This window comes from Anser cygnoides, chromosome 25, assembly GCF_040182565.1.
Source record: "Anser cygnoides isolate HZ-2024a breed goose chromosome 25, Taihu_goose_T2T_genome, whole genome shotgun sequence".
Taxonomy (NCBI): Eukaryota; Metazoa; Chordata; class Aves; order Anseriformes; family Anatidae; genus Anser; species Anser cygnoides.
Genome location: NC_089897.1, coordinates 3,150,081 through 3,159,679, shown reverse-complemented (window position 1 = coordinate 3,159,679; position 9,599 = coordinate 3,150,081).

Sequence of the window (9,599 nt, the reverse complement as noted above, 5' to 3'; positions counted from 1 at the left end):
AGGCTCTTGCTGGGGTTTGGAAGGAGAAACCCGAGCAGTGTGATGGGTCACGATAAGCCTGAGGAAGCGCTGGATGGGGCCACTATGGGCAAATGCCCGCAGAGATAGCGAGGTGGGACAACGGAGGGCAAAGAGGTGACACAGGCACGGCACGGCTTGCGGGGACAGGTCCAAACCTGGGCTGCCATGGGAGGGGATGCAGAGCGGGCTTGGCGTGCCGGAGCAGCACCCAGCCCCGCTGCACCCCCGGGGCTCGGCAGCAGCCAGGAATCGCTGCTCCCAGGAGGCGAGTCGGGGCGTGGGGAGCTCCTCTTCTCCCACCGCTTCTCTGCAGAACCCCTCCTGCCTCGCTTTCCCTGCAGGAAGAGCAGCCCCAAGCTGCCATCGTGGGTGCTCAGCGCAGGAGATGTTGAGGTTTTCTCTGCCTCTTCAGTTCTGGGAGCCAGCCCAGAGGCCTTCTGGTCGTGGAAAGGGGCCTCTTAATTAGGGAAGTTAATTAAGAGCGTGGCCGGTGCCAGCAGCACAGGGCTGTGTGCTCGGTGGGCTGACGTCTCCGTGCGATATTAATTAGGATGACCCTAAATGCCACAGTCCGGTGGGTCTGGACAGGCTGGCAGAGGGAGAAAAAGATGGAGCAAACAAAGGGAACGACCGAAGCTTTTCCAAGGGTGCCTCCGTCGTGCCGAGGTGCCGCAGATCGATGCTTGCCCGTAGCGCCTGCCCTGGGGCCACCCGTCCCCGTGCGACACAGGGCCCTGGTGGGACTTTGCTGGGGACACGGGGCTGCTCCTGGGCTCGTCCCCTGCTTTAATGCTGTCTGATGGGGTGCACGGCCCTGGGAAGCCATTCGGGTGCCTCGCAGGGCGCTGATCCCCAGCAGCGCTCAGGACTTGCGGCAGATGCTCAGCAGCTGTGACACAGCTTAAAGAGAATTCCTTGGAGACGATTCCAAATATGAAGTCCCTTCATTTTTGTTTGGCATCTGGAGTGGGAAGGTCATGTGCCGGCCACATTTTCAAGCTCTTTTTTACACTGCAAAGGCTCTTTTTTGCCTGCAGAAGCTGAGCTTGCCACCGATTCACGGGACTCCCAGATTTTGCTGGGAAGTACCCTGTCCCGCAGGACGGACGGACAGACGGCTGCTTCCCCGGGGACTGACGCTTCCCACCAGGCACATCTCAGCCCTGCAGCCTGTTTTACAGCGGGCTGGCAGCGGGGCTGGGGAGCTGGGGCACACAGGTCCCTGTTGCTGGGTGCCGGGAGGATGCTCACGGGGTTTTTTGTGCTTTCCCGGCACCAGCCTGAACCTGGCAGGAGAAACTGCTGAGACATCACCCGATGGAAGGGAAAACAAGTCCCGAAGTGCCAAAACCCGCCAAGCTCTCCGCCAGTGGTGCCCTTGGCACGACAGCGGGGTAGAGCAAAGGTCTGCCGGCTCGCTGGCCCTGCCTGCACCCCATCCCAGGCCCTTTGCCTCCTCGCCGCCGTATCTCCCCCACCACGTGCAGGACCTATTTTAATCCCCAGGGAGCCCCTTGAGCGTTATCGAGCCAGGCCGCCGGCCAAGAGCTATTCCTGCGCACCCTTTCCAGCAGGCTCAGCACCGCAAGCAGAGCAGAAGGGGGTTAAATATTTCCACTGCCGTAAGTCAGAGGACTGCGAAACCCCTTTGGCCTCCGTGGGCAGCCCCTGAGCAAGCCGGGCGCTGTAGGAAGAGCTCCTCTTTTCACTTGAAGCAGCCCGTGTCGAGGCAGGATGGTGCTTGCCGAGCCGTGCCCGGGGGAGGAGGAGCCGGGGCTGTGAGCGCTGCGGTGCAGGCGGCAGCGATGACAGCTCCCTCCGGGGCAAAGGCTTGGCAGAACCACAACTTCCCAGAAGAGAAAAGAAATAAAAAAAAAAAAAAAAAAAAAGAGGAAAGCATAAAAAGAAAAATGTGGCCCCTGCAAGTCTTGCTTTGCTACAAAAGATGAATAAAGGGGTTAAATCTCATCTCTTAATGGGCCCCCAAGATGGTGTAATCACTTTCTGATCGATCTTGGGGGAAGTACTAGGGAGGGGATAAAGAGCCAAGCAGGGTGCTGTACGCGGAACACCCCAGGGTCAGCCCCAGGCCTGGGGCTGTGGTGGGCTGGGGATAGCGGCCACTGTCCCCCTGCTCTCCATCGGGGTGGCGGAAGATGAGGATTTGGGTTGAAGGGAGAAGAGGAGGTGAAGGAACGGCAGCAATGTAGGAAAGCGGCTGGGGAGAGTGGGCTGGGCCAGCTCGGTGCCTCCTGGAGCTGTCCCCTCGCGTGGGCAGCCCCATTGGGAAGGTCCCATCCCCATGACTGCTGTTGCTGAGTTTTGTGTTTCTCACTTTAGAAATCTGTCCTGTATTTCTATTTTGAAATCCTCCGGCTTTAGCTTCCAGCTGCCTCTTATGTCTTCCTCAGCTGGCTGGGCAGCTCTTGATTTCGGCAGCAGAGCTTTTCCCCCGCTCAGACACTTCCAGACCCCAACCCCACCGCTGCCCTCCAGCACAGGAGCTCCTCTTCCACCCAGCTCAAGCTCAGGAGGCGACGCCGGCCGTGAGCCCTGCTGCCGCCAGCGCTGTTTCCTTTGAACCTCCCCAAGCTGAAAGGTTTCTTGGAGTCGTGCTATTTCCAGAACTGAAATCAGGACAGAAATTCATTGGCTAGCTCCCCTATATTGCAGGAAAGGCTGCTCAGATCCTTCCCATGTGCCTAAACCTACAGATTCCTTTCAAAGATGTGGAAAATTCCTTATCAGCGCAGGGGATGCATCTTCTGCCCGGTTCCCTCTCCTCTTCCAGCTGGGACCCGTTCCCCGTGGTCCCAGAGCAACGCAAACATTACCCAAAATGTCTGAACGCCAGAGAAAACAGTGTCCAAGCCCCCGTCCCCGGGGGACGGCTCCTGAGGAGCGAGCAGCACTGCCGCTGCCGCGGGACATGTGATTTTCGCATTGCGCGGAACAACACTGGCAAGTTCGGGAGGGACGTTCCCACAGCTGGCTGCCTTCCTAGGGAACGCGCGGCCACAAGTCCCCGGTGGCTTCTCCTGCCTTTCCTCCCCTGGGCTGGGAGGGTTTGGGGTGCAGGGCCCAGCCTGGGGCTCACCCCATTGATTTGGTGCCCCAGGACGTGGCAAATGCCCAGGACCCGCTGCCACCACCACTGCATGGCCCCGGTGCTCAGTGCCTGCCACGAAGGAGGTGGTGCAGATTTGGGGTGCCAGTGGTGGCCTTTCGGTGCCACAGGGGGCAAAGGGTCTCAGCCTTCTGGCTCCTATTGAAGCTCTCGGGGTGCTGAGGGACCCCAACTGCTCTCATAGGTCTTGGGGGGCAGAGAAGGCATGAGGGGGGATACAGACGTTGCCTTCATGGAAAGGTTCAGGAGGGATGGGATGGGACGGGATGGGATGGGATGGGATGGGACGGGACGGGATGGGATGGGATGGGACGGGACAGGACGGGACGGGACGGGACGGGACGGGACGGGACGGGACGGGACGGGATGGGACGGGACGGGACGGGACGGGACGGGACGGGACGGGACGGGATGGGATGGGATGGGATGGGATGGGATGGGATGGGATGGGATGGGATGGGATGGGATGGGATGGAGGAGCACCAGATTGCAGGGCAGAAACCTCAGACTTGTTTTGAAGGCGTCAGGCTGCGCAATTCACTATTTCCTCGACGTCTGAGGGTGCAAAAGCTGCGTGCACTCTGTGCAAGGGTGCCCTGAGCACCCACGGGACCATGCGTGAAGCCACCCCAAGCAATTCCCTCCCCCCCAGATGGGCTTGCTGGAGAACACCTGGGAGCAGGGCTCAGCCCCCGCCGCAGGAGCAGCCGTTCCCCACCAGGAGCTGAAGCCGCGTTTGCCGACCGTGTCTGTCTCTTCTGTCCAGGGTGGAGACGCGGGGACAGAGCAGGGGAAGGAAGCTCCCCCTGTGTCCCCATCCCTTGTGCTTTCCTGTGGGGATGAAAGCGGTGAAACCTGGCCTCACGTCTGCTCTGCCTTCCCCAAATGTCACGGAGGGATGGGGACGTGGAATGAGCGCACCTCTGCATGTCCCCCGGCCTTAGAGGGGACCTGGCACGGGCACCGGAGAAGCACTGGGAAAGGACAATGCAGATACTGGGGTGCGCCCCAGGGTCCCCTCCGAGGGCCAAGGGACAAAGCGGAGGTCCCAGTTTTGGCTCCCTAAATACATGCTGCAGATATAGCAGAGACCAGCCCGAACATCGGTGGCTGAGCATTTCAGCACCCCCCCCCCCCCCAAGCCATTTCACCCCTTCAAAGCAACAAGGTCGATGGGGCCAAAGGGAGCAGATGCAGCACAGACCCTGGCCATGAGCACTTGGTGGGGGGACAGAGGACACAGCTCCTGCAGGAGGAATATAAAGGATGAGCCCCCCCTCAAGGCACATTCCTGTCCCTCCTGATGGGGCGGACGCTGAGATGACCCCAGGAGAGACCCGAGGACAAGCAGAGCTGGTAGAGCCTAGGGCAAAAATTCCTCCCCCGGGACAGTTTCACCTCCAGCCAAGCACAAAAACCACAAAGGAAAGGGTATCCGGGAAGTCCCCCCTCTTCCCTCGAGCCTCCCCTCCCTGGATTGGGATGTTTTGACCCAAAAGAGGAGCGGGGGCCTGGGAGGGGTGCAGGAACTGGAGGAAGCCAAACCCCGGGCGCTATTTTCAGCTCTTGGGCAGGAAAAGCACCTGCTGGGGTCATTACGCCGCGGGAAAAAACAAACGTCGGGATTTTTCTCCCTGGGGGGTGGGAAATGAATAGCTGGGCTCATCCACGGCGGGTGCCGGTGCCGGACCCCAGGGCTTCGCCCCAGGGACTTCCAGGTCCCGGTTCCCCCTCTCAGCACGGGTACGAGGGGTTTGCACCCCGGGTCCTGGGGAGGGAGGTGTGGGGGGGGGGGTCTTTCCTTTAAAAAAAGGGGATTCAGAGGGGTCCAGCTGCTCCCGGCCTCCGCTGCGGTGTGCGGATAACCCGGCTTCTGGTGCCCTCTCCCGTCGGTCTACAGCAGTCCGGGCTCACCAAATCTGCACAAAATAAGGCGTTTTTGCCCACAGGGAGCCGGGAGTTGGCTTTGCTTTGTGTTTTAGACGTACTGGAAGGAGCTCGCCCCCCGCCCTGCAGGGATGCGGGGACCCCCCCCGGATAAATTACCCCATTTCTAAAGCAAAACCCACAGCCCCCCCCCCCCCCCCCAACAGCAGCTTGACCGGGCCTGACACCGACAGCTGAGCACGCAAGAGAGGGACCGGGGGTGTCGGAGGCACGGCCCCCCCCCCCCCCGGAAGGGGGAAAACCAGCCCCGGGGGGGCCAGCCTGGGATTAGACAGGAGGGAGCCTCCCCAGGATGGGAGTTTGCAGGGTGAGGGCATCGCCGCTGCCATGTCACAGGGGGGGGGGCACCACCCCCTCTCCCTTTCCACCATATCCCAAAATGAGGAAATTCCCGCTGCCCTCCCTCCCCCCCCAAGCTCTCTGAGTTGTCCCCGTGGTGGGGGGGTGACCCCTTTTTGTGCTGAGATTTGGTGTCCCGCGGAGCTGGGGCAGGAAAACGCAGCGGTGAGACATGTCCCTAAATCCCCGCGGTGCCGATCCCTTTCTCCCCCTGCTCACCAGACCCCAACCCCCAGCATCAGCCCCCAGGGCCATTGGGGCCACTCGTGCCACTCTGGGAACGTGCCCAGGATGGGGACAACCCGATGGTCACCCCGCCACGGGACTCCCCCCCCCCCCCATGCTCCCCACCAGGGGCTGTCCCCTGCCAAGGGACACTGCTGTCCCCAGCGCCCGTCCCCGGGCCGTGCGCCATCCCCTGTCCCAGACAGCTGTCCCTGCCGGGGGGTCGGGTAGCCACCATATGTCCCTGCTGAATCCCTCGCATTCATGGGGCTTCCTCCAAACCCCCACCTGTCCTCCTGCTCGCCGAGCCAGAGCCCCCGCCCCACAAAACCAGCCCCGTTGTTGACAACCCGAGTGCCCCGGACCCTGGAGGAGCTGCCTCTCACGCGCTGGAGATGCTCCTTGGATAGGGAGGGGGTCCTGCAAGAACCTGCAGTGGGGTTCCCTGGTCGGGGATCTACTGGGGGGGCCCCATCCTGCTGTAGTTTGGGGCTGGGGGCTGGGAATGGAAAGGGCCACGTCCAGGCTGTGGGGCCACGGAGCAAGGGAGGGGCGTGGGGGTGGCAGAAATGCAGGAGGTTTGGTGCTGGCAGCGGGGCAGAGCATCGCCCAGGGAGTGGACTGGTGGGTGAGGGCACCCAGCGGGGTCCCTGGACTGGGATCCTACAGGCAGGGGGGTGGAGGGCTGGGCCTTATACTTCCAGAGATATCAATATCTGATTTTCTGATGGGGAAACTGAGGCACGGAGCCTGCGGGGCTGGCAGGGGAGGGGAGGCAAGGATGCTGAGCACCATGGGGGCACAAGCAGCCCCATCCCACCACCTCCCAGCACATCGGTGAGCCCAAGCTGGGTGAGCTGACACCTCGGGGTGAGGGAGGTCCTGCCACCGCTGCTCCCATCCCAGCTGGGGACAGGCAGCAGGACGCCGTCCCCGTGGGCCGAATAGGACCAGTCCCAAATCCCCAGCAGGCCGAGACACGGCTCTGCAAAGCCACCAGCTCTCGGGGATGGGGCCAACGGGGCAGGCAGTGCCGCAGCCCCATCCCGGCCAAGCAGCTGTCGCCATCCCAAATCTCCGGCGAGCAGGCACGTCGGAAATCCCGGGTGTCGGAGGAGAGGTCTGCTCCGCATTCCTCGGCCGGGAGCGGGGAGCGAGCCAAGCATCTCCCCGCCGCCTGCAGCTGCTCCCAAATATGTTACGACTTGTCACGGCCGCAGGAAGGGATGTCGGCAAGCCTGGAAAGCAAGAGGGGATGCGGGGCAGCAGGGTGCCGGGGGGCGGTGGGGAGGTCAGTCCCGCTGGAGGTGGCCTTTCGGTGAGAGCCCTTTGCGGGGCAGGTCTCCTCCCAGCACAGCGGGGTGGTCTCTGCTGTGCTGCCCTCTGCCTCTTTTCCCCACCAGTGCCTTCACCCAGTGGGGTAGGTTCTGCCTTCAACTTGGACATCCCCTAAAACAAGCGAACTTTCCTCCCTTTTCCTATGGAAGGAGCCCACCGGTGCCGACCCCACCACCAGCGCGGGGACCGCGCACCGAGCCGTGCCGTGCTTATGGGCTTCAACAAAAACGCAGCACACCGGGACCTTCGGCCGCGGTGGGAGAGCAAAACAGCCCCCCAGGCACCTCTCCCCGGCTTGGGAAGCGGCGAAGACGAGCCCTGCTCACGGAGATTTTCTCAATGGGGCGGTATTTTTAGCCCGAGCCCCATGGCTGTGGTGACGGGGTGAGCCGTCCCCGCGAGGCCGGGGGCCCCCTCCTCTGCCAGCCGGGGAAGGTCACCCCGTGACGGATCGCAGCACGTTCTGCCCGGCGCGCACACAGCCTCGCCTTTGTGTGCGTCCCAGCCGCCGCCATCCATCACGGGCTAACCTGACAGCCGGCAGCAGAGCCCTAAGCCCCCGACGGCTCCGAATTACCCGGGGCGCAGCCTGCAGCCGCCGTTGGGCACCTATGGGGAAAAACTGCCCAGCTTCGGGGCCGTACGCAGGGTGCCGGGGGCTGCGATGGGAGCCCCCGGGGCCCTTTGTGGGGCTGGGGAAGGGCTGGTGGCTGTGTGCCCAGCCGTGGGGGTGCGTGAGCCTGCTTTGAGACTGCGCTGTGTCCCCACACTGCGCCCAGGACTAGGGGGACCCTGGGCAAAGAGCATGCAAAGAGCACCTGGGATGGAGGAAAGCACCGTGGGCAGGTCCCCGTATCGGTGACAGCCTGGATGGGGGCCCTTAAAGAGCTGGAGTGAATGTGGGTGCTCAGGCTGGCACCCCCGCCCGATGCCTCTTCCCCCGTGCCCATCGCAGGTGGCACCATCGTTTGTCCCCCTCTCCAGGGTCGGGTGCCCCCAGGCTGCCTCCTGGCTCTCCTGCTGTGGGGTTTCGGTGACCCTGGTGGCCCGTGGGGGCTGCCTCGTCCCCCGTCTCTCCCTGCTTCCCTCCTGGCTGGGAAAGCCCCTGCGCCGGCTGCAGCGCTGCTGCCCCTGTTTTATGAAGTGCTAAATGCTTGGCCGCTCTGCTGCACGGCCCTGCCACGTGCCCAGCGGGGCTGGCTGTGTCACCGCTGCTGTCCTCATCCTCCAAACACACTTTGGCAATTAAAAAAAAAACCATCCGCGTGGTAGAGTCGGGCTGGTTCCTGTAGTGTCCCTCACCCGGGAGCTCACCAGGGTTGTGCCCACCAGCGAGTGCCCCCAGCACAGGTCCCCACGAGCGAGCCACTCTGCTCCTCAGCCTGGCTTGGGTTCTCCCCTCCTAACAGCTTTGTGCCAGACACTCTCCAGGCTCTCGGGGATGAATCCTGCCCCTTTATAACCATTTAAATAATTTTGCCTAATACGAGGACCAACCCTGCGACCTGATTTCTTTCCTTCTCAAGTATTTAAGGGTTTTGGCTGAGCCCAGGATGCTCAGGGTCTGTGCTGGACCCATGGCTGCAGTCCCTGCTGTTATAACTGCAGAACTGCAGGTATTTTCTAGGTGGTAAAAATGTGGGGACAGCGATTTCCCAGTGTTGCGAGCCCAAGAGAGCTGGCAGCAGAGCTAGGGGATGTTTCAGGGCTCCTGGCCGTGAAGAAATCACTGCCCCTGCTGGCAAACGGATGTCCCTTGGGAGGAGAGCACCATGGTGGGCCCCAAAATGGCTAGAAATGAACCCAAAGTCAGCCAGGGTGCCGGTGGGTGGGCGCAGGGAATGCGCCTCCCCAGGGAGGGGGATTTGGGGAAGGAAAATCCCAGCAGGGTCGGCCCCGCTCTTGGCTGACATTCTTTCCACTGACCGATCCCTCGGCTGGAATCTGGCCCGGAGCAGGAATAGGAGGAGGTGGGAGATGGTTTCTGACGTTCCCAGTGGAAAAAAAAAACACCCTCTGGATTAAAGACAAAGCTGGGTAGATGCTGCTGGTGTCCTGGGAGGGCCGGGGAAGGGTTAAAACCCCACACCCCTCTGTTGCTCACAGAAAGCCCATCACCGTGCCTCAGTTTCCCCACTGGGAAGGTGAGAACCACCCCTCTCCGGGCTGGATTCCTCCGCTTCCCCACGGCTTCAGCAGAAGCGGGACCAGGCCTTTGCACCCCGGCAGGATGCGGCCGTGGGAAACGCGGGGGGCACGGGGCAGCGACGGGGAGAAGCTGAGCGGAGCTGGGCTCTGCCCGCGGGGATGGCGCAGACCCGGGGTGCCACGAAGGGGTGTGGGTGCCGGCCACGTGGCTGCCCCCACCCCGACCACCCCGTAACTGAAGGGACCAGATGACACCGGAATGCGGGACGGAGCTGGCAGCCACCCACCGGCCCCGGTGCCACCCGCGGGCGCAAACAAAGCCCCCGTTTGCCGAGCCGCCCTCCCGCCGTGCCAGCTCCCCCCCTGGGCAGCGCAATCCCTGCGGGGAGGGCGAGCGCACGACCGCAGACGGACAAGTTTTGATGCGAGGAAGCAGCTTAGGGTGGGCTCAGGT